The sequence below is a fragment of the Bos taurus genome, chromosome 16 (genome assembly GCF_002263795.3).
Source record: "Bos taurus isolate L1 Dominette 01449 registration number 42190680 breed Hereford chromosome 16, ARS-UCD2.0, whole genome shotgun sequence".
NCBI classification, from domain to species: domain Eukaryota; kingdom Metazoa; phylum Chordata; class Mammalia; order Artiodactyla; family Bovidae; genus Bos; species Bos taurus.
In genome coordinates this window covers 36,442,673-36,470,067 of record NC_037343.1, presented here as the reverse complement: position 1 = coordinate 36,470,067, position 27,395 = coordinate 36,442,673, and the positions used below count along the sequence as shown (strand labels likewise).

The window sequence follows — 27,395 nt, the reverse complement described above, 5'->3', positions numbered from 1 at the left end:
CTGGCTGCTCTCTCAGAGGCCTTCTCAGTGTTGAGTGGGAGCTCTCATCACTGGGAAGCACGTACGTGATATGTATGCTATGTGTTTGGCTCAGCAGGGAAGATGACACTATGTTCTGGGGCAGCCTTTCGGGTGTAGTCTCATCCTGCCTCTGTAAAACACGTTCCTTGGTTTCAGCTGAAAAGGCTAGAAGGGGGATGAAGGCAGGAGGGGTTACTGTATGATTTCCTTCAGATTAGTCCTTGTCTTCATAGATTATTTCTTCCATATTCAATTGCTTTCAGGTCTAGCTCCAACCTCCCTGGAGTATTATTCACTCTCCTCAACCACAAAGGCAGGAGATGAAAGGGACAGGTGGGAGTTGCTGTTTATCAGTGAGTGGTGCAGTTTTTCTTCACTGAGTGTGGACATAAGGGTCTTTATACCTGGAGAGATCCTGGGCTGGGCTGTGCTACGTTTAGTTGCTCAGTCATGTCTGACTGTGACCTCATGGACTGTAGCCCGCCAGGTTTCTTTGTCCATGGGGATTCTCCAGGCAAGAATACTGGAGTGAGTTGCTATGTCCTCTTCCAGGGGATCTTCCCAACCTGGGGATTGAACACAGGTCTCCTGCGTTGCAGGTGGATTCTTTACTGTCTGAGCCACCAGGGAAGCCCAAGAATATGGAGAGGATAGCCTATCCCTTCTCCAGGGGATCTTTCTGACCCAGGAATCGAACTAGGTCTCCTGTATTGCAGGCGGATTCTTTACCAGCTGAGCTACCAGGGAAGCTCAGAGAGATGCTATACAAATCTAAAACATCATTATATTATATATGGTTATTTTAAAGATAAATGTTGAATTTCAAAGATATGACCATGACTGCCTGGAATGATACCTGTGATGAATTGAACCATGCATATTAGCCCAGTTAACTTAATAGGAGTTAAGAGAATTTGTAAATTGAACCTGAACTTCAAGAAAATAGGAATTCAAATAAATTTGGGCAATTAGGAAGAATACATTTTGGCTTTTACTTGCTGGATGGCAGTAAGTCATAGTGATACTATGATTTACACAAAAGGCTGTACTTTTTATTTTATTTAAACATTTAAAAAATTATCTATTTAGTTTTGGCTTCTCTGGGTCTTTGCTGCTGAGCAAGTGTTCCTCTAGTTGTGGCAAGTGGGGGCTACTCTCCAGTTGTGTACATGGGCTTCTCAAAGCAGCGGCTTCTCTTGCAGCAGAACACAGACACTGTGGCATGGGCTCAGTAGTTGTGGTGCACGGGCTTAGTTGCTCTGAGGCACGTGGAATCTTCCTGGACCAGGAATCCAACTTGTGTCCCCTGCCTTGGCAGGTGGATTCTTAACCACTGGACCACCAGGGAAGTTCACAACAGGCTGTATGGTTTTTAAGGCACTTTAACATACACTTTCATCTGGTTTGATCCTCACAGTAGCCATAGGAAGAGGATAGCAATATAAAAACCCTTTTGTTGAAATGAGGAAGGGGGTATCCAGGTGTTTTTCAGAGTCTGTGTCTTATTGTCAGTTGGGGAGTCAAGGTGAGCCTGGGACTTGTAACTTACTCTTCTGGTTCCAAACCTTTAGTCTTTCTACTACATTGTAGATTCATGATCTAAAATGCCTCAGTGCACTTAATTTTATTATTAAATCAGTTTTCTTTCCACTATGCTATACCTTTGCTTAGTGAGTAAAGAATCCACCTGCAATGCAGGAGATACAGGAGACATGGGTTTGATCCCTGGGTCAGGAAGATCCCCTGGAGAAGGAAATGGCACCCCACTCCAGCAGTCTTGCCTGGAAAATCCCATAGACAGAGGAGCCTGGTGGGCTACAGTCCATGGGGTCTCAAAGAGTCAGACATGACTGACCACATAACCTCGTGATATACCTTAGAGAAAAGCAGCAGTGGGATGTAGTCTGTGAAATTGTGCAGGCTTGAGGGGTATTGCTGTTGGCTAGAAGTTCTCATGTAGAGTCACATAGAGTCAGTCTTCAAGTACCATTTGAGATTATGATGACAGGTACATCCCAATGCCCTGAAGTGCAGATTTCCACAGAGGCAAATGCTACCCCATTATGCAGCCTTGCCTTCCCTCTCCCACAGCAGTGGAGCAGATTTTGTCAACAAGTGTGCTTTGGGTGCCATTGGGAATAGAAGTTTACTACAAGATCCCATTCCCCAGAGCCTGAAATCTAGACAGGATAAATGAACACACACACACAAAATTGTGTGGTGCCAGCTCTTCTTGAAACAGCATTTCAGAGAAAGGAGAACCCAGTGAGAGCAAGAGTAGCTGCAGGAAGCTGCAGGAAGGAGGTGCTATTGAAAACAAACCAGATATAGATAAGGAATTAAATAGACTGAAGGGCGAGGCACATATTTCCAAGTGGAAGGACAACATGAGCCAAAGCTTAGAGGTAGGAACGGCTAGGATGTATATGTGAGACAGAGAAGAAGCCTTCTTGACTGGGACAGGAGGGCGAACCACTCATTTATTCTCCATTTAGAAGGAGAAGCAATGAAGACCAGACCAAACCAGAGGAAGAAGCCACAGGAGGAAGATGAGCTTTGGTGATGGGCTAGCAGGAATTCCACCCCCTCCCAGCTATATCTATAATGTTAACCAGGATGGTCCTCAGAGTGGTGGACTGCCCACAGTCAGCGTGATTTTTAGAAGAGGGGGATTTTTACTTTTGTACAATTTTTATGAGGGGGAGGTGTGAGGAGGTAGGAGAGAGGATGAAAAATGCTTTATGGTGGGGTTGGGGGGTGTGGGTTTCTACCAAGCACATTGCCCCCCACCCCCAAAAAGATTTACCACAAAACCAACCTCCTTCCTTGTCTTTACAGGTTGCTTCCTGCCCACCATCTTCCTTTGGGAGATTTCCCATTTTCTCTCTCCTTTCCCCCTTGGTACATACTTTTTCTTCTTATGGTGGGTTTTGTATTTTTAGCCTTGGCAGTTGCCGTGGCAACCACTAGAGCTGAACATTTTGTTTCCCAAGAACAAATGCATGTTTAAATATTCAAGCAATTTTCCGTTGTTCAAAGGAACTGAAATTTCAAGCATATTATTCAGACCATATGAGAGAAAGTGAATTTTCCATCCTTTATTTTAAGGATTCCTATAGTGTTCACACATTTCCAGGGTGGGATAGAGATCAGGATTAATGTTTACATCAAATGTGGTAAGCCCTGTTAGAAAGGAGAATAAGGAATATGTTAAGATATTTCCCTCCCCTCTGCAACTTTTTGGGGAAGATCTTAATAATGATTACTCCAGACAACAAGGATGGGGGCTAATTTCCTCCCTCTTCAGGAAAGTGAAAGTGAAAATGAAGTCGCTCAGTAGTGTCAGACTCTTTTCGACCCCGTGGACTGTAGCCTACCAGGCTCTTCTGTCCATGGGATTTTCCAGGGAATAGTACTGGAGTGGATTGCCATTTCCTTCTCCAGGGGAATCTTCCCGACCCAGGGATCGAACCCAGGTCTCCCACATTGTAGACAGATGCTTTACCGCCTGAACCACAGGAAAGGAGCATGCATAAAGAGGTGCCACTCTTTCCATGTTTAACTTACCACAGACAATGTTGGCATCAAATAACAGCTTTTGTTCAGTCTGTTGACCTTTTCTCACATTCCAGAAATTGTATAAATTGCATTTACAATATCAGAGTGCTCTCTTTTTAATCTATTCACTTATATTTTATTGGTCTCATGTTTGGCCCCATTCTTACCATGAAATTTGTTTTGTTTTCAATTTTTATTGCAATATAGTTGATTTACAACATTGTATACCCAGGCTTCCCTGGCAGCTCAGTCGGTAAAGAATCTGCCTGCAGTGCAGGAAACCTGGGTTCGATCCCCAGGTTGGGAAGATCCCCTGGAGAAGGAAATGGCAGACTATTTCAGTATTCTTGCCTGGAGAATCCCATGGACAGAGGAGCCTGGTGGGCTACAGTCTCTGGGTTTGCAAGAGTCAGACATGACTTAGCAACTAAACCACCATCACAATGTTGTGGTAGCTTCTGCTGCATAGCAAAGTGAGTCAGTTATCCATACACATATATCCCCTCTTTTCCCACATAGGCCATTACAGAGTACTGAGTAGAGTTCCCTGTGTTATACAGTAGGTCCTGGTGCTCAGTCTCTCAGTCGTGTATGACTCTTCGTAACCGCATGGTAGCCCACCATGCTCCTCTGTCCATGGAATTTTCCAGGCAAGACTACTGGCCTGGGTTGCCATTTCCTCCTCCAGGGGATCTTCCTGACCTTCCTGTGTCTCCTCTATTGGCAGGTGGATTCTTTACCATTAAGCCACCTGGGAAGCCCACAGTAGATCCCTATTGGTTACCTTTTTACATATAGCGTTGTGTGTATATGTCAGTCCCAGTCTCCCAGGTTATTCCTCCGCTCCCTTTCTCCCACTGGTAACCATAATTTTGTTTTCTACATTTGTGACTCTGTTCCTGTTTTGTAAGTAATTTCATTTATATCATTTTTTTTAGATTCCTGAGTATTCTTTTTACCCCTTAAGAATATTGCATGTGCATTTTATAGACTGTGGATTGCAAACACAGCTTTATTTTAGTGTCTAAATTTCTGAAGCATATCCCAGCCTCCAGACTCTTCTGAAGTACATTGGAGTGTACGAATGACTCTCCCACACATTTAGACTAGGATTCTTAACCTTGGCTCCATGAAATTGAATGGAAAAAAAAATTATACCATTACTTTCACTAACTTCTAAGATTCATTATTTTTGTTCCATTATAATTAAAAATAACAAACCATAAGTTGCCACTAGACATTCCTTCACATTACCGTTGTTAATGAATTATACAAACTTTGTGCATACTCATCACTACTTTGAAATTATGTTAGTTGTTAGATACATTGTACAATCCAGTCTTCTTATTGTAAGTTAATAAAGTATATATATATAATCATTCGTGCAAGTGAAAGTCACTCAGTTGTGTCCGACTCTTTGTGACCCCCATGGACTATACAGTCCATGGAATTCTCCAGGCCAGACTACTGAAGTGGGTTGGGTAGCCTTTCCCTTCTCCAGGGGATCTTCCCAACCCAGGGATCGAACCGAGGTCTCCCGCATTGCAGGCGGATTCTTTACCAGCTAAGCCACAAGAGAAAGTCAAGAATACTGGAGTGGTTAGCCTATCCCTTCTCCAGTGGATCTTCCTGACCCAGGAATTGAACCAGGGTCTCCTGCATTGCAGATGGATTTTTGACCAACTGAGCTACCAGGGAAGCTCATAATCATTCATACTACAAATTTAAATGTTTATTATTTTGAGAACAGTATTTAAATTGCTTTTCTTTGTAGCAAATTATGTTTTATTTTATTCATTTAAAACCATTATTCTGAGAAGAGGTTCTGTAGGGTTTCCAGATTACCAAAGGGTCCGTGGCATACGAAAGTTTAAAGAACTTGCCTGGACCTTTAAAGAACTTTGTAATCTACATGTTCACATTCTAGTGTTATTGTCTGCATCTATGACTAGCTGTGTCTTAAGGAAGCAATTTGACCCATCCCCTTATTTAATTTTATTTATTAAAGATCACAGAAACATTGAGCCATGTTTCTCAGTAGCAAGATTTGGACCTTGTCAAAAAAGTTTCAGTTTTTTTGAAGGCGGTAATCTTTTTGAAGGAAGTGATCTTTTTGAAGGAGCTATTGGTGTTGATTTACTGTCATCATATGGGATATTTTGTGTACTCTGTCCATTTTTGAGCACTGATGAAAGTGGGAATCTGTAAGAAGAAGCTATCAGGCAACAGGCTGAGGAATTCTGAGAATACTTGAGGTTTGCATGTGCTTTATAGAGAGGATTGCTGTCCTTTCTCATGCTGCCTTGTATTCTTGAGAAAAACACCTGCAATGATGGGCTGAAAACTTTCTCTACACAGCTTCTTAGGTAACCTCCCAGCTGGAAATGAATTCCACAAGCCACACCTGAGGTTTTCATTGCTTTATCTGAAAATCTCCTCACTTTTGTACATTCAAATGAGAGTATTTTGGAGACAATTTCTTATTAACCAGAGGCATATCTTGTGATATACTTGGCCATCTTGAAGCATCTCCTGCCAATCTTATTTATATGTACCTTTACTGCTTCCCCAACTCATTCCACATCCCCATAGTCTTACCATGTGAGGGATAAAACAGACCTACACCACAAATATCTCGAATATCTCAAAATGTTCAAAGTAGTAGGGATTAGACAAGAATATTTGGTTGCTCCTCCTCAGGGGGCTCTGCCTGAAGCCTTCAAGGGAAGTCTTTTTCCTTCCTACTGGCGAGTGTACTCCAGAGACCCTGAGCTCAGAAGGTTGAGCTTATCCAGAGAGGCCTGGGTTGCCACTTCTGTCCCAATCAAGTGAAGGCTAGAGGGAGGAGGTTGTGAATGGTCAACATTGATTCTCTGAGCTTACTCCTCTTGAAGTGAAAGGATTAAGTGCAACCAGAAAGAACTGGTTTAGCAAGAATTTTCAATAAGGAAGGGACTTACCATTTGATTTCATGCTTTACAAAGGGCAGGTCTTGGTTTCCAAAGCATGTCAACCATTCTGCTCCTGTCCTGAGAATAGGAAAGCCGCTGGGGTCAGGTGGGGCCAAGTCAGAGGCCCAGGCTTCCTAGCATCCTTGGCTGTGTTGAAAGGTGATCAGTTGGATGAATAGCTAAGAGGCATGTGGTTTGGGGGAATCTCTGCTTTATACTGCCTCCTTTCAGCCTGGAGAAAAATCAATTGAATCCACTTTTTAAAAACAACTATTGATCACCATGTGCAAAGCTCAATGCTGGAGCCACTGGGGATTCAGGGGGTGAAAAGTACATGGTTTCTGACTTCAAGATTTCATCAGCCAATTAAAATGACTAACACATCTAAATAACTTTGAGACAATTCTGTAATGAGTGCTAAATTATGGTTACAAACATGCTTTATGAGAGAAAGGATTCTTTCTTTCTCTGTGAATCTGAGAAGGCTTCTTGAAAGATTTAAGATATAAATGGACCTTGAAGGAAATGCAGGAGTTTAATAAATAAATAAGTGCTAGAGAAGATTAGCAAGGGAGGAGAAAGCCTTTCATATAAAAGCTAAAACTTAAACTGGGGTCCAAAGCAGAAGGATGAAGGGCATTATTTGAGAAATACAGAGTAATCTCAGATGAATTTACTAGGTGGAGAGGAGGAGATGAATTGCATAATTAGAGGCCAGCCTGTGGAAGGCTGGACTGAATGGTTTGGAATTTATCCTGTAGATGGTAGGAAGTCACTGAATGTCTGTGATCAAGGGAATGATATGATCAAAGGCAAACCTATTTGCAAAGCAGAAATAGGGATACAGACATGGAGAACAAATGTATGGACATCAAGGGAGGAGAGGGAGGAGGGATGAATTGGGAGATTAGGAATGACATATATACACTACTATGTATAAAGCAGATAACAAGTGAGAACCCACTGTACAGAGCGGGGAACACTAGTCAGTGCTCTGTGTGACCTAAATGGGAGGGAAATCCTAAAAAGACGTGAAATACAGAAGTGTACAGCTGATTCACTTTGTTTCTATTGTTCAGTCACTAAGTAGTGTCCGACTCTTTGCAGCCCCACGGACTACAGCATGCCAGGCTCCTCTTTCCTCCACTATCTCCCCAAATTTGCTCAAATTCATGTCCATTGAGTTGGTGACGCTATGTAACCATCTCATCCTCTGTTGCCCCCTTCTCCTTTTACCTTCAATCTTTCCCAGCATCAGGGTCTTTTCCAGTGAGTGGGCTCTTCACATCAGGTGACCAAAGTATTAGAGGTTCAGCTTCAGCAACAGCCCTTCCAATGAATATTCGGGGTTGATTTCCACGAGGACTGACGGATTTGATCTCAGTTTGCTATATAGTAGAAACTAACACAACATTTTAAAGCAACCCCAATAAAATTTTTTTTAAAAAGCTGAGTATAAGGAAGATAGTTCTGGTAAAAGTGTGTGGACTAGAACTGAAAAGAGGGGAAGACTGACTTATGAACTGAGGATGGATGTTATAAGTGGAAAGAGGGAGTTGGATCTGAGAAACGTTATGGAGACAGAGCTGACAGGACTAGAAGATTGGCTTGCAGCAGTCAGCCCATCTAATCTTTAATTTCTGACATCCAATAAACCATAGAGTCATAAACTTCATCTTGTGACATATTAGAACTGACACAGTATTAGAGATAATCTATACTTTGCCTTATTTGAAGGGAAATTGAGACTTAGAGAGGTCAAGTTTTAAATCATACTAAATTTTAGCAAAAGAGCTTAACTCTTCATATTAATTTTTCAAATAACATGGAAATGTAGTTAATAATTCAAAATGTATCCTTATTTTATTAAAAAGGCCAACTGAAGCATGAGCAGATGAAAATAGGGCATCCAAGGTGTCCAAAAAGACTCTCCTCCTACCACATCATCTCTTGGGCTTCCCTGGTGGCTCAGATGGTAAAAAAACTTTGCCTGTAATGCGGGAGATGCAGGTTAGATCCCTGGATCAGGAGGATCCCCTGGAGAAAGGAACACTCACTCTAGTATTCTTGCCTGGAGAATTCCATGGACAGAGAAATCTTGAGGGCTATAGTCCATAGGGTCACAAAGAGTCAGACAAAACTGAATGACTAACACAAACTTGGTACAAAAACTCAGTTTGCTATTCAGACATTAAAAACAACACTCTCTCCTGTTTCCTTTACCATCTTTGTGTCTACTGTTTGGTGTTTTGTTTTTTGTTATGCTAGAAAACATTATGGGGCAAAATCTGGACTTACCCAGTTGTGGCTCATTTAGTTCCAAGTATCAGTCTCAGTGGAATCCAGCCAAGAATACCTGGTTGTATAATAAATACAAGGCCTCAGAGAGGATCTACCTAGCATGTGGAGAAAATGAAGCTAGATTATGTATTAGGATTCTTCAAGAGACAGATTCCTATGCTGCTATCATCAAACCATCATGTTATTCACTTCTTAGCCCTGGGCTCAGCTCTCATGTCTTTACACAGCCAAGGAAAATAAGAAGCGGCTAAGGTAGGAGCATGCTAGATCTCTCAGGTTTGAGCTGTCTTAGGAGGAGGAATTTGCTCTGCAATTTTAGTTCTGAAACTTCTGTTTCTAGGCCCAGTTCAGATGGTTGTAGGGAAAGAAGGAAAAGATGCAACTTCAGCAGCTTCTGTTTATGGCAGATCATGGGGCCTGGGATATTTTGACTCCAGGCAAAGGCAGACATAAATATACATTTAAAAAAAGTTTTCTTATCTGTGTTTCCAGCCTAAGAAAAACATAAAATTTAGAGGCAAAGAGAATCAGAAAGAATAAAAATTCTGTGAGACTTCAGGCTTAGACTTGGTAGAATTTAAAGTAGCACAGTAGTCCAGAAATGCCCTTTCAATTTGTAAGATATATCAGAAGAGGTCACTTCAGTTTATATTTATTGAGCACTCTTGATGTGTTGATTAATATGCTGTTACTTTATTTTTCATTATTTTATATTTTATTTTTCTCTAGTTTTATTGAGGTATAACTGACACATTAAATTGTAAGATATTTAATTTGTGCAATATGATGATTTGATACATTATAAAAGATTGCCTTCATTGGGTTATTTAATGTATCCATCAAAATTTTAATTATACAATACAGTGTTATCAACTATGAAATTGAAAGTCTCTCAGTTGTGTCCGACTCCTTGCAACACCAAAGACTCTACAGTCCATGGAATTCTTTGGGCTAGAATACTGGAGTGGGTAGCCTTTCCCTCCTTCAGGGGATCTTCCCAACTCAGAAATAGAACCAGGGTCTCCTGCATTGCAGGCAGATTCTTTACCAACTGAGCTATCAGGGAAGCAGTCACCATATTATACATCACATCCTCTAAGAGTTTCTTAATTAATCTTCCAGCACCTCTTTTAGGTAAGTTCTATTAATACCCATTTTTCAGATAAGAAAACTAAGGCTCAGAGAATTCAAGTAAATGGCTTGAAGTTTGAATGAATGAATGAATGATGAAATGTTTTGTTAATTTAACAAAGTCTGCTTTAGGCTTAGCATGATGATGAAGCACAGGCTGAAGTTTTGCCAAGTACAGTTGATTTTTATTGTTAATGAATTCTGTGTTTTCAAATTCACTCGCTAGAATTTATTCCAACACCTGTGATGCTTTTGCAATCATTCATGGACACATTAGAGCAAAAAAAAAAAAAAATTAAGTCTTTTGACACACATATGCAAATAAAGCAACACTCCACCTTCTTATTTCAGCTTTCGTACTCTAAACTTGTAATTTTTGCAGTCTATTTAGTGCCAGATTTTGTGTGTGTGTGTGCCTTTTGTTGAAGGTTTCACTGTTTAAAATGACCCTAGGCATAGGGTTGAAGTGCTATTTAATATGCCTAAGTGCTAGACAATTGTAAGGTGCATTACAGAGGACATACTTGTGTTGGGTAAGGTTGTATAGGCAGGAGTTACAATGCTGTTGGCCATGAATTCAATGTTAGTTAATCAACAAAGTGTATTAAATGAGACATCTTTAAACAAAAATGCATATAAAACAAGGTTGTGTGCTAAGTTGCTTCTGTCATATCCAACTCTGACCCTGTGGACTGTAGTCTGCCGGGCTCCTCTGTCTATATGGATTCCCCAGGCAAGAATACTGGAGTGGGTTGCCATGCCTTCTTCCAAGGGATCTTTCCAACCCAGGGATTGAATCTGTATCTCTTAAGTCTCTTGCATTGGCAGGAAGGTTCTTTACCACTAGCGCCACCTAGGAAGCCCCTATGATCCCAATAATAAATAAATAAATTGTATTTGATATTTGGCAAAACTAATACAATTATGTAAAGTTTAAAAATAAAATAAAATTAAGAAAATACACATAACATATAAAAAAAAGAAATTAAACAACAAATATACTATATGTTTAATAAACATATATTAAATACCAAAAAAAATTTATTTTTAATTGAAGGATAATTGCTTTACAATATTGTGTTGGTTTCTACCTAAATTGTATATTTAAAATATTTTTTAAATGTTATGTATTGATCAGTTGACAAAAATGCTGTGAGCAGAGGCTTGCAGGAACCTAATCCTGTATTTACCCTCAGAGCAATGGTTCAGTATTTAGTAATGCATTGCCTACAGAGATTTTATAGAACACAAATATGGTGAATAACAAGGCAACTGTGTTTGTCATCCCTAGGCAACTATTGATAATAGCTACATTTAATTACTATGTACTATGTGTCAGGCATTGTGCTAGGTGTGAGGGATACTGTGATGACAGAGATAGATACAAACACAGGCCCTTCTCTCAAAGAGTTTACAGTTTACCAGAAATATGTGTATCAAGCTACTCATTACAAGAGTGGTGGCTGTGATGAAAGGGGAAATATGACATGCCAGGAAAGCATATAACTGAAGAACCTAATGTACAGGGACACAGTGTTATTCTCCCATGCATAGGGGACTGGCAGGCACAGAATGGCTAAGTAATCTGTTCCAAGTTTCTTTTTCCCACTTTGGACAGCTGCCTTTAGGAATGGAAAAAATGTTGGGAGATTGAAAGACGAAAATGATAAGTAGTCTATTAAAGGAATCTTGATTTTATTGAGATTCACTTTAAATTCCAAGGTAGAGAAATGTGAAGGTGTCAGAAGCCAGTGTAAACGAAGGTGAAAATGAAGAATCTGCAGTGCTCCAATTTTAACAGCAGTCAGTGAGCTGCAAGCCAGTTTCCTAAGCATTTCTTTATTTCCAACCTTGAAGAATAAATCTGCTACATAAAAATGAGGTAGCTCTATGCAAATTCATTTTAGTCTCTAAAATAGAAATTTCAGAGAGAAGTGTGTTCCTTTCTCCTCTCTTTTCCTCCTTTATCCAGCTCTATTGCTTTTCTCTGAGGACCATGGTTTCTCTACTGGAGCTGTATTCAGTTTTAAGAGGAAGTTTGGTATTGATATGTTCAAGTTACTGAGAGTAAGAAAATAGAGAGGAACAGAGCAAGTAGTAAATGGTTTTCTCTCAGCTGACTCCCACTTCCTAGCGATTTAATTTGTTTCTGGTAATCGGTAACAACTCTACAGGGATCTTGGTGACGTATACACTAGAAATGGAAAAATCTATAGGGAAACGCCTGTTTTCCTTGTTTGTGGGAACACAGCAACACTCCTCTGGCCTTGTGCTTAAAGTGGCGCTTTCCAGTGACAAGGTACAGACACCAGAGAGAAAAAGACTGAAGAGGGTAGAGCCTGGGGTAGGGAGTGGGGGAGGGGCGCCTATCGCGTGGCGATCTTAATGAACAGTCTGACAGAGGAGCCCCTTTTCCAGCCCAAGAGGGACTGCTTCAGTGTTCTCTGAGAGGGCACAAATTCAATTCACCTCTTCTGGCATATGTCCCAGTTCTGCTTTCTTTGTGTTTTGGAAATCTTTGATGTTGCAGTTGTGGCCCTGGAGAACTGTCTATTGTATGTACAATGCTGTCCTGCTTCACAGTACCCCAGTCCCTGAAGTGGGTGGGGATGATTACCCATAGGTGTTCTGATGGGAAACAGACCCTTGGAAGAAAAAATTATTTTTCCAGGGCTCTCCAGCCAGTGAGTCACATAGCTGGGACTTAAAACCTGTAACCATCAGAGGCCATAGAGCAGCCAGAAACGCAGACACGAAAATGTTCTCTGAATACTCACTTCTTAACTTAACCGTGTGCTGAGGACTCAGTCATCTTTCTTTAAAATCAGCTAAATTATAGAATGTCTGAAAATCCCGTATTCTACTGATGTCACTGCAAATATGGCTGATTAAATCCCAAGGAAGGACAGATGAAACAAAAATGATGTCTGAAATTTAATTTCAGGAATGAACCGTTTGATTTAAAGATCCCTTCTGTCTTGAATAAGGATTCTACATGAACATATAGCTGAGCTTAGCTTTCTTGTTTAAAATAGGACACTGGCAAAATTAAAACACATGTGTGACAGATCTCTCACAAATGACCATTATTGTTCAAATTAGAAAACATAGATTCAGTATAAGGTTGCCAGATAAAATGCAGGATGCTCAATTAAATTTGCATTTCAGTTAAACAATGAGTAATCTTTTAGTATAAGGGTGTGATAAACACTACATCCGTTAAATATTGCATGGGCCAGTCTTACACTAAAAATTTATTTAGTGTTTATCAGAAATTCAAATTTAATTTAAATTTACTTTAGTGTCCTGTATTTTTATTTGTTAAATCTAACAACTCAAATCCAGTGACATAAAATCAACAGCTGGTCCAAAATATTAAAAATTTGGAGTATCATAAATATAGGCCTTCTCAGAGCATATGCCCTATAAATATTTATACAAGTTGAAAGGGGAACATCTTCTTATGTGCTAAATATATCCATTTCATAACAACTCTACAAAGTAGATATTTTTTTCTTCAGAGGACTTACATGAATTTTTCAGAATCACACAGTAAGTAATATTGATGACATCATTATCAAAGGTCTACATAAAAACCCATGGGCTTTCAAAATGAAAATTCAGAAACTTTGAGATATCTCATGATCGTAAGGGAAAAAGCTTTTAAGACATCAAGTCAGCTTTGCAATAGGGACTGGAAGCAAAGTTCACTGGGCCAACCAGAAGTTCACACTGTAAACTCAGGCTACACCATTGATTTGAGTAATTGGGGCCCAGTTTTAAGAGTACTGCAGATATTTCTTTGCATATACTTAAAACCTATAGGCAATACACCAAGATAGAGTGCTTCCTGAAGTCTGCTTTGAAATGGAAATTCAATTGAAAGAACTTCTTCATTCTCCAAACAGAATATTTAGATAAAATATGCCAACAAAAGCTAAATATACTGCTAAGCTCAAAAGAAGGGGGAAATTCATAGGTTGCAGAAATAAAGAGAATCTCAAAGTCAAGAGGAGGAGTAATACCCTGAAGCCACAGTGATTCAAGGTCCTGGATATAAGTTTTAGATGATGGATATTGCGTTTCTCATGTTCACTGAGGATAGTCTATGAGATCCAGAGCTGTTTGAGATGACCAATTGCAAAGGAGTCCCTACTGCTAATATTTTTGAAAGTATATACATTCTATGGAAGAGGGACTGATTAGAAAAATTATACGTACTCATCTGAGGACCTGACTAAGAACTAGATGGGATGGGAGCCCTGGATGGGAAATGTGTCAACCATAAAAGTCAGAATCTCCATATTATAAAAAGAATTTGTCTAGAATCTAATTCTATCCTACATTTGTTTGGCAGGAACCCCAGATTTAGAAATTAGCAAAAACTGGTCCAAAAAAAAGTCCTAAGGCCCTGGCAGAAGCAAATGTGAAAATGCTTTGTAGGTGCACTTCTGTTAATCAGTACAATAGAACCCCTTCCAAAAACTACTTCTAGTAAAAAATAAACTTAGGAATAAAATCACCATTAACACAAGCAAATCCTGAGAGAGACTCAGCAACAACATGAATAGAAAATTATCAGTTGGGAAAAAGAGAATTAGAAAATAAATGTACTTAAATATTCATTTTAGAACATTAAAAAAGAGATATAAGTCAGAAGACAAGAAGAAAATAGCATAAGAAAGAAAAAGCAAAAAGAATATAATTTCTTGAAAGAAAAACTTTAGTAATTAGATTAAAGTCTCAAATTATGAGTTAAACAGCAACAGTCTACAGCAGCTAAAGGAAGGTAGATTGGAGTAGATAATTCAGAATTCAGGAAAAGTGATGGAGATGGGCATACTATAAAGAGATTAAGTGATATGGACATTAGATGAGAATATTGACTATACAATGTTAGGAAAAATGGACATTAGACAGTGTTAAAAATGATACTCACTTCGATTTTTCTTAACTGAAGAAAGATATGAGTCCTCATACTAGAATTGCACAAGCAATCCCAAGGAGGATGAATTTCATAGTGAAACTGCAGAATAAAAAGATAGGAACAAATACATTTTATAAGGTACAAAAGAGAAAAGACATATTATCCACAAGGAAAACTAATGTCATAGTCTACATTAGTAGCAATGGAAACCAGAGTAAAAGGGAATAATATCTTCAAAATATTAAACTAAGTTGTCATTGAAAGGTATGATAAAATTATTTGCGTACAAAAGACTGAGCTTACTAATAATATTCACTGAAAGAAATTACTAAGAGGTGGACTTCACAAAAATGAAAATTATTCCAGAGTGAAGGTTTGAGAAACAAAAAACAATAGAAAGTAGAGAATTAGTAAGTGTGCAATTAAATCAAAATAACTATAAACAAGAACAAAAAAGATCATTTGGGGAAGTTTAAAAACAAGGTGAGACTAACATAGAATAACATGAAAATGTGGGGGGAGTTGGAGTTAAAGCATTCTAAAGTGCTTTTTTGTCAAGAAGAGATACTGTTTAAAGTTGGACTTTATTAACATATCCATGTTAAAGAAGGACATATATATCGAAAAGTATAGATTAATTAAGGGGGAAGTTTTTGATAGTATATAGTAAAAGAAGAAATTTAAAAGCTGATAAACAGCATAGAACTCAGAAAGTGCACCAAAAAATATAGAAATAAATCCAGATGTTTAATAATCATAAACTGACTAAACTTACTGATAAAAGGCAAGGAATTTCAAATTAAATTATAAGAATACATTATTCATATAATTAATAAGAACTGATAGAAGTTTTAAATAAAAGATGTATCAAGGAAAAAGAAAACTGATGTTGTATTATTAATATCAAATGTAACTTTTAAGATACAACCATTAATAGTTATAAGAAGTGTTAGTTCTTGATAATTAAAAGAATAATTCACCAGGCAAACAAATAGTCATTTCCTATTACAAAAATTAAACTGATAAATATAAGATCAAGCAAATAACAATTGTAAAAATATATATATTTTTTCTTAGTATTTACAAGCTTGATTTATAAAGGTGTATGGGGCACATTGCCCATCAAAGAGAGAATTTAACCTATACTCTTTATCCCGTAAGCACTTTTCCATAGGAAAGGAAGCAAGAGAAAATTTCCCAAGTTGATTCATGTAGCTATCCTAACTTTGAAGACAATAACAATCCTAGAAGGTACCATTGACAGCAAACTCTTAACAGTAAACATAAATGCAAATTTCATAAAACATAAGGAAACTGAACCTACTCATTTATTATTATTTTAAAAATATATCATGATCAAAGAAGTGTTTATTCCAGAAGTTCAGGGATATAGTAACATTAAGAAATCTGCAGTGTAGTTTGCCATATTAACAGATTCATGAAGAAAAATCAGATAAGCCAGTCCAGGTTCAATGAATGATACAGGGTGCTCAGGACTGGTGCACAGAGATGACCCAAAGAGATGGGATGGGGAGGGAGGTGAGGTGGGGGGTTCAGGATGGGGAACACATGTACACCCGTGGCTGATTAATGTCAATATATGGCAAAACCAATACAATATTGTAAAGTAATTAGCCTCCAATTAAAGTAAATAAATTTATATTAAAAATAAATGAAAATGAAGGGTAAAAAAAGAAATTCAAAAAAAAAAGAAAAAAAGAAATTCAACAGATGCAGAGAACTCATTTGATAAAAAAAATAAACCACTCTTTGTGGTTACATACAACACTTAGCAAACTGTAAAGAAAAAGTTCCTTAACTTGATTAGGAGAATCTAACAAACATGCACAGTGAACACAACACTTAAAACCTCGAATCAGTTCCTCTAAAGTCAGAAATACATCTGAGATACCCACTGTTGTTTCTATCCGTTACTGAACCAGAGGTCTCAGATAATACAGAGAAGTAAGAAAATAAAAAGGAAGAATTAGGATCAGATTAGGAGGAACAGAATTTTCTATCAGTGGACAAGTTATTAGAACAATTATTTGAGATACTTTCTAAGTTAGAAGATCAATATTAGGAAATCTAATTGAAGGTGAGGAGAAGGGGCAGTTTTCAAGACATGGCTTTCGTTGTGTAGGCATATAACAGTCTAAACACCCCCATTTAGCCATTCCTTCAGCAGAGCTGGATTTAGTTTGATTACTCTGTGTTGTCTGTCATTTTTTGTGATAGATTCTTTGGTCAGATTTGCTGCATTGACCACTGAATTGTACCTTTCCAAGACACATTTCTCTTTGTTCTTTCACTTCCGGATGTAGAGTATAAATGCAACATAGCCTAGAGATATTCTGATACACACACACACACACACACACACACACACATATATATGTATATGTATATATATATATATATATATATATATATATTTACTGCTACTCATTGAGTTCCAATCAGTGAATGATTTGGAAACAGCTTACCAGCTTGAATCTGGACCCTGCCACTAAATGAACTATGTGACTGATCAAAATCACTTAAACTTTCTGGAAGTCAGTATCCTTACCAAGTGGAAATGACACCACATCTCACTCTCAGGGATCCTGTAAGCCCCTAATGAGATAATGTATGTGAAATTGTTTTGTAAACTGTAAGGTCCTTGGTAAATATCTGGTATGTTACTTGCTTACAAGTTTAGGAAGGTCACTTGGCGGAGGCAAGTGTATATATATATATATATATATATATATATATATATGTGTGTGTGTGTGTGTGTGTGTGTGTATATATGTATGTATATATGTGTATATATATATGTATGTATATATACCAGGTATTCTCAAATTCTGATATGTATACCAGAATTCAACGTTCCAGCTAATATATACTTTCAGCCAACACGCTGAAGGATTTCAGGTGTCTATATTCTCCAGCCAAAAGAATTTTACTGAACTTAATAGGAAACTCAATATTTTTAGGTTTCCCTTTCAATGATTAAGGACAGAGGCATTTATAACACATGTTATCCCACCATGAGGCTTCAGGCTGAGGACCCAGAGAGTGAAGTTTATTTGCTCTGATAGCTGAACTGATTGAATGATGGTCACAGCTGGGGCGACAGGTAGGGGGAAAACAACACTGTCCCAGGAGGGAAAAGGAAATAGATATTTAAGAACACTGGGATCTAATTACTACAGACCCAGGTGGCTCATTGAGTGGGAATACTTTTTTTCCTCCTCTTGGAAATGACTTTATCCTTTTCCTGTTAGAGTTTCTTATCTTTTTGGTGGCCAGGGGAATATATGCCTCTGCCAAGTGACCTTCCTAAACTCGTAAGCAAGTAACATACCAGACATTTACCAAGGACCTTACAGTTTACAAAGCAATTTCACATACATTATCTCATTATGGGCTTACAAGATCCCTGAGAGTGAGGAGTGGTGTCATTTCCACTTGGTAAGGATACTGACTTCCAGAAAGTTTAAGTGATTTTGATCAGTCACATAGTTCATTTAGTGGCAGGGTCCAGATTCAAGCTGGTAAGCTGTTTCCAAATCATTCACTGATTGGAACTCAATGAGTAGCAGTAAATAAGATATCAGAAGCCATCTGTCTGTAGGTAATAGCTTTTCTGGGAGTCTGGGTCTCTGCCAAGGACAGAGGGTACAGAATATTGTGTTTAGGAGCTGTCCCATGGATTTCATTAACTGCAAAGGGCTTGGATTTGGGTGTCTTGAATTCTAGTCTTGACTTGTCTACTGTGTTTGGGATCTTGGGCAATTTATTAAATCTCTCCTGTCATAGTTTTTCTATTCATTAAATGATTACCCTAATGACATTAGAGTTGCTGTGAGTACAAAGTAAATTAATAAACAACATCTTAGGAAGCTTAAAGTGCAATATGAAAGAGAGAAAAATATAATCCCAGTCAATAATAATGTAGTAAACAGCAAAGCAAGCTTTAGTTTCTGTTAACCTTTTGAAGTCTGCTCATTGGCCCCTCAGGTAAATATTGAAGACACTAACTGATATTGCATGTAAATTATTTTTCTAATTAGAAAAAAACACTAAAACATATCAGTATTAAAAATCATCCACATTTCTAATATTAGCAATTGATATAAGGTAAGAACTTAAAGTCTCCTACCCTCCGCTTCCCTCCACCTTCCCTATTGCCCCTTACTTGAACTCCAGAATTAATCACCGTGGACTGTTTCTTGCTTCATTTCCTTTGGTTTCTTGATTTTCATGAATTGCACTCCTCTGAGAAATAATATTGTTCTGCAAATAATGACCATACCTTAGAATTGCTCAGAGCTTTATGGTTTTTGAAGCAGTTGCTTGAGTACTCTTCTGAACCACCAAGGAGCCCATATGAAGTGTTCGTTATGGCTCTATTTTGCAGACCAGACAGGTAAGTATGATGAATATTTATTGAGTATGACTATGAGTCAGATACTGGGTAGCCCATGGGTGATTGAAGTCGAGTTCTAAAGGAATCATCGTTTAGGGAGGGGGATAAACATGATGTATGTAACTACATCTCCATGAAACAAATTTGTACAAAGTACAGGAAGACTGTAGAAGAACGAGTGAACTTATTCTGCCTGGGCCTGGAAGTAAAGAGAGCTAGGGAATATTTTATATAGGCGATTCCAATAATGCACAATTTGTTGAATGATATTTCAATCCAGAGAAGCAGTGCTTAGTCAAGGTCACACCAATAGAAACGACTCAAACTCATTTACAGAGGCTCCAAGTCCAAAGTTCTTCTTTCTCCCACACTTTGCCGTACAGTTTATGGCTTGCACATTCTAAGTAGGCATGTGTTATATAATGTTTAACTAGAGTTAAAGCAATTTCCTAGCTTCAGAGACATTTATAGTTGAGAGACAGTATAGTCAACTGAGAAATGTGATTGTCCAAATGGACTCTAAAGTTCATAGGATGAGTGATTACTGTGAGAATAACCTTGATGTAGCAAGGTGTGTACAGTGAAAAATGGGAAAGTAAGTCAAGTTTGCTTTTGTAATATTTTCCTTCAAAACTATTCAGGATTCCTGCATCCTCTTGCTGTCTCTGGCTTCTCAGAGGCCCCACAGTGATAACACACCCAGGGCTGCCTGGGCCAGTCCTTAATTTATCGATTAACACTAGACCAACCAGTGTCTCATAGTGATACTTATCAGGTTACAAAGGAATCTAGTGCATGTTACCTGATGGGATCGGTAACTAGTAATTGTTTGAGGTGATTTCATGGAGCTAATGTTTAGTCCATTTTAGCATGGGATTTAGAGAAACTGCAGTTCTTACCTCAGAGATGGCTTTCGAAAGGTGCAGTCTGAGATGTTGTGCTGCCTGGGGGGGGAGATATTTGTGGCTGGCAGTGAACGATTAGAAACTACCAACTCTGCATATACATGATGCTGGCTCTCTCAACTTCAGAAGTGACTGGCTCTGCTCAGCTTGTTTGTTTGTTTTTCCATGCTGGAGTGACTGGGTGTTTTGCTGGGAAAGAGGAGTGATGGCCTTGTTTTTCTAAGACAAAAATGACCAATGGTGTGCTCAGCCCATGGGACTGCTCCCCTTGTATCTTACCACCCCTGGGCAGGAAGGAAGAAGCCTGCTGGGGTCAAGGGTTTTGGCAGCACCGCCTCCAGTTTCCTGTTTGTGGGGCTGCCATGGCAGCAGGAGACAGGTAACAGAGAAGAGCATTGGCTGCCAGAGAAAGGGTAGCTTAGAAGGCAACAAGTCTAGAAATCAAGGGGGGGAATGCCATCCCTACACATGTCCTGTGTGTTTCTACCGACAGGCACTATTATTTGGACTACAAGAGCTCAAAGGCCCTCCTAATGGGAGCTTTCGGTGACTTCATAACTACGAAGACAAGGGGCCAGAGTGGGTGGTAGTAGGGTGTTGTTGCTGAGAGAACTGAAAGTTTAGTCGGTCTTTGCTTCTCCACATGACACCCTTTTTATTTCCAGACCTTCATATCTCCATGGTAACCTGCATGGACCATCACTGTGCCTGTTGTTTACTACTCTATTATAGCACTTAGCACAGCTCCTGACACAAAATAGGAAATCAATAATTATTGTTGGATAACCTTTGGGACTATCTACTTGAAGTGAAATCTTATTAAACAATTTACTTCTTTACAGTCTAAAAATGATTCAGACTTACAGTTGGGTTGACAAATAAACAAATAAAACTTGTGCATAGGAAAAAAGCCTAGAAGGAAGTAAAAGAATAATAACAACCAGGGATATCTGAATATATTTATATTTTTCTTTCCTCCTTTTCCACTTTATATAAGCAAAAGTATGTGAACTTTAATAATGAAAAAAACTTTAGCAAACTTTAGAAATCCTTGTGTTGGAATCGGTCTATCTACTGGCTTCCTATAAGATTTGGGTGGGGTAGAGCTGTGGGCAGGTTTATATTTACATGTGTGTACATGTGCATCTGTGTACACATATGCCTAACATGTATGTAATTGTATGTATATGTATGGACAGTGCTTCAACAGAGATGTTGACTCAGTCTTCAAAAGTTCATTGACACAAAACAAGAAAGACAGGGAATGTACTTGCTAAGTTCTTCTAGAAAGAGAGCATTATGTAATTCCTTTTTGGAAATTTGCAGAGATGATCCCCCACCTGATTAATTCTATAGCCTCATCTCTTCCCAGGCCCATCTCCCCATTAGCTTCTCTTATATCCTCCACTCCTGAATCACTTGACACTCTCGAATGAGGCCAAGTCTTGCCCATCTGTGAGTCTTTGCAAATATCCCACCTAGAAAACAACCCCCACTTAAGACACAGCTTACAAAGTGTTACATATCATGTAAAAAGGTTTCTGACTCCCTTCCCAACCCTAAGCCTCACTTTCATGAACAACTGATTGCCCCTCTGCTGGGCCCTTCTCACACCAGCAAGAGTGTCCTCATCACAGGACTGCAACCCTGAACTCTGCTGATTTGTGAATAATTCTCCCTCCATTTGACTTTGGTTCCCTGAGAGTGCACAGCAGGTCTGAGTGCCAGCACCCAGCACAATCCTTGGCACCTAGAAGGTCTTCAAAAGGTGTTTGATGAATGAAGGAATAGTTCTGACCACAATTTGCCAGTTCCAGTGATAGGCCTAAGGACGTGTGATAACACCAGTGGGAAGAAACGGGTGAGCTGGAATGTGAGTTTAAAATTATCAAGGGAGTCAGAGAAAAAACGAGAATTCATTGCAGCCAAGCTTTGGAGATGAAGACTGACTTGCCACTTGTTTTGGATCTCCCAATGCTTAACTTCGTTGTTTTTATCTAGAAATGTCATCTGATATTATGCTATTTATAGCCTGTCTATTACAAATTCTATGGTTTGATGGTTAGAACACAGAAACTAGTTTTCAAGCTGCCATGGCAATCACTGCTTATAAAAAAAAACAACAAAACAACTTTTCTCCTTGAGCCCATAAAAGAAAAACAAGTTTCAAGATGCTGCCTAATTTAGATGTAAAAATTCATGCCAAATACTCCAAGATAGTGATGATAATTATAAAAGTATATTCACAATTTCATAAACATTGTAAAGCACCTACCATGTACCAGAGACTGTGCATAAATGCTGGTGTAACCCTTACCATGGGGACGGGGGCAATGGGCCTTTTCCACTACGGTGTTGCTGAGGTGGAACCGTTTCTTCCCTTCTACCATCACCCTGTAGGTACCATGTTCTGAACCCAGCCTGAGAAAGGAAGGACAATTTACCCATACCTGCTTACTCCTTGGAAGAAAAGTTACGACCAACCTAGATGGCATATTCAAAAGCAGAGACATTACTTTGCCAACAAAGGTCCGTCTAGTCAAGGCTATGGTTTTTCCTGTGGTCATGTATGGATGTGAGAGTTGGACTGTGAAGAAGGCTGAGCACCGAAGAATTGATGCTTTTGAACTGTGGTGTTGGAGAAGACTCCTGAGAGTCCCTTGGACTGCAAGGAGATCCAACCAGTCCATTCTGAAGGAGATCAGCCCTGGGTGTTCTTTGGAAGGAATGATGCTAAAGCTGAAACTCCAGTACTTTGGCCACCTCATGCGAAGAGTTGACTCATTGGAAAAGACTCTGATGCTGGGAGGGATTGGGGGCAGGAGGAGAAGGGGACGACAGAGGATGAGATGGCTGGATGGCATCACCGACTTGATGGACATGAGTTTGGGTAAACTCCGGTAGTTGGTGATGGACAGGGAGGCCTGGCGTGCTGAGATTCATGGGGTCGCAAAGAGTTGGACATGACTGAGTGACTGAACTGAACTGAACTGAACTGAAGAGATGGAGGAGGGAGGGGGTCTTCCTTCTACTCACTGTCTCTTTAACTGGTGAGAGATGCACCAGCCACAGGATTTCAGAAAGAAAAAAAAAAGGTAAAACAGGCTTTCCAAAATCAGGGGGGAGCTCCAGAGATAAGGAGAGAGAGAAAAGAGGTTTTCATGTACCGAAGGGGGAAATCAAAGGGCAGGAAGACAAGAGATCTGAGAAAATGGGACTATAAGGAGAGGAGATCAAGACAAAGGGAATGAAATAGAAGATGATAGGAAGAGAAAAATGTGTGTATGAAAACTGCGGAAGAGACAGGGAGTGAGCGGAAAAACAGAAAGACTATGTAAACGGAGAGAGAAGGGTGGAGAAGCAGTTACCTCGCTCTATCTTGGTTGTGTGCTCCTCTTCAAGAACAGGGGGCCTCCTTCCATTTAGACTTCTCTGGTGGCTCAGATGATAAAGAATCTGCCTGCAATGTGGGAGATCTGGGTTCTATCCCTGGGTCAGGAAGATCCCATGGAGAAGGCAATAGCACCCCACTCCAGTATTGTTGCCTGGAGAAGCCCAGGGATGGCGGAGCCTGGTAGGCTGCTGTCTATGGGGTCTCACAGAGTCAGACACGACTGACGTGACTTAGCAGCAGTTGCAGCCAGTATTCTTGCCTGGAAAATCCCATGAACAGAGAAGCCTGGTGGGCTACAGTCCATGGGGTTGCAAAGAGTCAGATACTACTGAGGGACTAACACTTTCACTTTCCATTTAGGTTAAACCCAGTTCAAGATCCTGAGCCAGCTTTCCGTATGTGCCTTCCCACTCGACACTCCCAGGTGCTTGGTCCATTGCCTCTTAGCTTTGCTGCTGCCACTTTTTGTCTTTCTTCTTGAGGCTCTGATCCTTCCTGGACTGGCCATGGTTTAGGGTGGAGACTTGTCAACCTCTCTCCATTCAATAGCCTTTTAATGACCACTCGATTCAGGGAAATGAGGGAAAGTTATCCATTTGTTCATTCACTTGCCAAATTGCAGCCTTTCAAATGTAAAATCTAAAGAAAATTCTTCCCTTGGTATATGATTTGTTTCCAGACTCACTTCCTAACTTCATGGGCTACCACTCATCCTTTTGCTCTCACTATCCTGGATTTCTTGCTGTTTCTCAAATAAACTGAACGTTGTCCTCCAGCATTTGGCCTTAACGCTGCTTGTTCTTTCAGCCTAGAATGCTCAGGGTACACATATTTACACAGCTCTGTTCCTCAATCTGTTTATATCTCTGCTTAAATGTTTTGTTGCCGTTGTTCAGTCCCTAAGCTGTGTCCAACTCTTTGTGATCCCATGGACTGCGGCACACCAGTCTTTCTTCTCCTTCACTATCTCAAATTTGGGTCCATTGAGTTGGTGATGCCATCCATCCATCTCATCCTCTGTGGTCCCCTTCTCCTCTCACCCTCAATCTTTCCCAGCATCAGAGTATTTTCCAAAGAGTCAACTCTTCACATCAGTTGGCCAAAATGTTGAAGCTTCAGCCTGGCCTTTGAATGAATATTCAAGGTTGATTTCCAATGCTGCCTTCTCCTAAAAGCCTTTCTTAACAAAGTTCCTGAAAATAGGCTTCCTTCTCAATCTTTAAGGCCATAGATTTTCTCATCCATGTCACCAATTAGTAATTCGTCATTAATTCATTCGTATATTTGTCACTCTAAGATAAGACCCATGTGTTGGAAGACATTTCTCTCATGAGACACGAGTCTTGCAGGTTCCTATGTCCAGCCTACCTTTTCCAGTACATTTGTAAACACCCTGGAAGATAGAGATAGTGTCTCCCTCTGAGGCAAAGATCAGAGATGCTTATTGCATATTAGAAAAGATCCAGGTGAAGAGTGCAGGGCTCCTCTCCTCTAATGCAGCTTACTGAAACTGTAATTGTCACCTGATACACCAAATCTCAATTCTCCCAGGGTGGGAAAACATCAATACTCTCGCATCTATGAAAATGTGGCAGGCGGGTTAATTTTAGTTTGCAAGTAGGGTAAAATGTTTTTCTTGAGTTTATTTTTTTTAATTTTATTTTATTTTTAAACTTTACAATATTGTATTAGTTTTGCCAAATATCAAAATGAATCCACCGCAGGTATACCTGTGTTCCCCATCCTGAACACTCCTCCCTCCTCCCTCCCCATACCCTCCCTCTGGATCGTCCCAGTGCACCAGCCCCAAGCATCCAGTATCATGCATCGAACCTGGACTGGCGACTCGTTTCATACATGATATTATACATGTTTCAATGCCATTCTCCCAAATCTCCCCACCTTCTCCCTCTCCCACAGAGTCCATAAGACTGATCTATACATCAGTGTCTCTTTTGCTGTCTCGTACATTTCCTCTAAAGTCAGGAACAAGACAAGGATGCCCACTTTCACCATTACTAAAATGTTTTTCTTAGCTAAACACTTTCAAAGAGTTAACACTCAGCTATTCGTTTGTATCTTGTTGACGAGTCATCCCAGGTCCGCCCATACCACTGCCTATGCTTGAAATTGAAAGTGTTAATCACTCAGTCATGTCCGACTCTTCTGCAACCTCATGGTCTGAAGCTCACCAGGCTCCTCTCTCCATGAAATTCTTCAAGCAAGAATACTGGAGTGGGTTGCCATTTCCTTCTCCAGGGGATCTTCCCGACTCAGGGATTGAACCCGTATCTCCTGCATAGCAGACTCTTCACCATCTGAGCCACCGGTTCCGGTTTTGTTCTTTTTTTTTTTTTAATGCACAGGCAAGAGTGAGGATTTACAAGGCTGTTCTTAGTGTCTCTAATCCTCAGATGTCTTGAGAATATTCGATTCACTGTGCAGTGCTGTGGCTAATGCTGGAGGATTAGTTTGTGAACTGGTTTGCTATTTTGCCTGAATTAACCTAAGTAGAGTTTAAAAGAGATATGAGTATTTATTCACATTAGTAATGGAGATGTATGCAACAAACATTGTCCCCAAACATCTTATGTAACTGCATTTTGATAGAACAGATTTTATGTTCTCATTCAATCACATTATAATCTTAGAGATGATATTATTTATTTTCACTGCTTAATAGTCTACAATTGGGATAAATTACTGCCTCTATTATGGTTCTCTAAATGTTTATTGAGCACCTATTATGTTCAAAGAATTGTGCCAGGAAAACAAGTATACCCTAATCAAATTAGAACATAATATATGCCTTAAGTATAAAGAAAATATTAGGTATTGGTGTAAACAATGCTGTGAATATTTCAGAACATAAGGTAATTAGAAATGTGTTCAGTTCTTACAGTATTAAGCCCAGGGCTGGATTTAGAATAAGCCCTCCATAAATGCTTATTTAACTGAATATAGGAAAGAGAATGTATCTTGTTCGAGAGATAAATGGTTTTATTAAGAAATGTTATTTCATACAGATCTTGAGGAACAGATAGACTAATGCAAAATTTCTGGGAAAGAGCCCAATATTTTAGTAAATTCATATGAAAGTGAAGAGATGAAGTTCTCTGCCTTTGGTCCCTTTATAATAACTTTTTAAGACTTGGTTCTCTCCTTCTCTGCTTTATTACTAAATGGGAATTACAGTAGTGACTTTAATTACTAGTAATTATTTTTTAGTATTAAGGATTTCTTTATTATAACATGTTATTCATGGTTTTCTCTATTCCAAAGAAATAATTTTCATGATGAGTAATGTCTGTTTTACATTTTCAAAGTAAGTTGAGAACCAATGCCACTCTGGGCAAAACTGAAGCTAGGAGTTTAACTTTCCTTTCCCAAGCAACACTTAGGTTCTGGAACACAATACATTAATATAGACTATTCCTGAATCTTGGCTTCCCCAATGGCTCAGTGGTAAAGAATCTACCTGCAATGCCAGAGACATAGGAGACATGGGTTTGATATTCAAAGCTATGGTTTTTCCAGTAGTCATGTATGGATGCGAGAGTTGGACCATAACGAAGGCTGAGCACCTAAGAATTGATGCTTTTGAATTGGGGGAGCTTGAGAAGACTCTTGAGATTCCCTTGGACTGCAAGGAGATCAAACCAGTCATTCCTAAAGGAAATCAACTCTGAATATTCTTTGGAAGGACTGATGCTGAACCTCCAGTACTTTGACCACCTGATGCAAAGAGCTAATTCATTGCAAAAGACCCTGATGCTGGGAAGGATTGAAG

The 27,395-nt window shown here is 39.3% G+C and overlaps 1 long non-coding RNA gene across 1 annotated transcript; it reads right to left on the bottom strand.

Moving 5' to 3' along the window:
• Window positions 1–3,104: 3,104 nt before the first annotated feature.
• Window positions 3,105–19,368, bottom strand: LOC104974419 (uncharacterized). The gene is made up of 4 exons (XR_001502060.3): window positions 19,193–19,368; window positions 14,902–14,988; window positions 7,767–8,886; window positions 3,105–6,762 (listed from the first exon to the last, which is right to left on the bottom strand). It is a non-coding gene; the product is annotated as an uncharacterized lncRNA (long non-coding RNA).
• Between the last annotated feature and the right edge of the window lie 8,027 nt (window positions 19,369–27,395).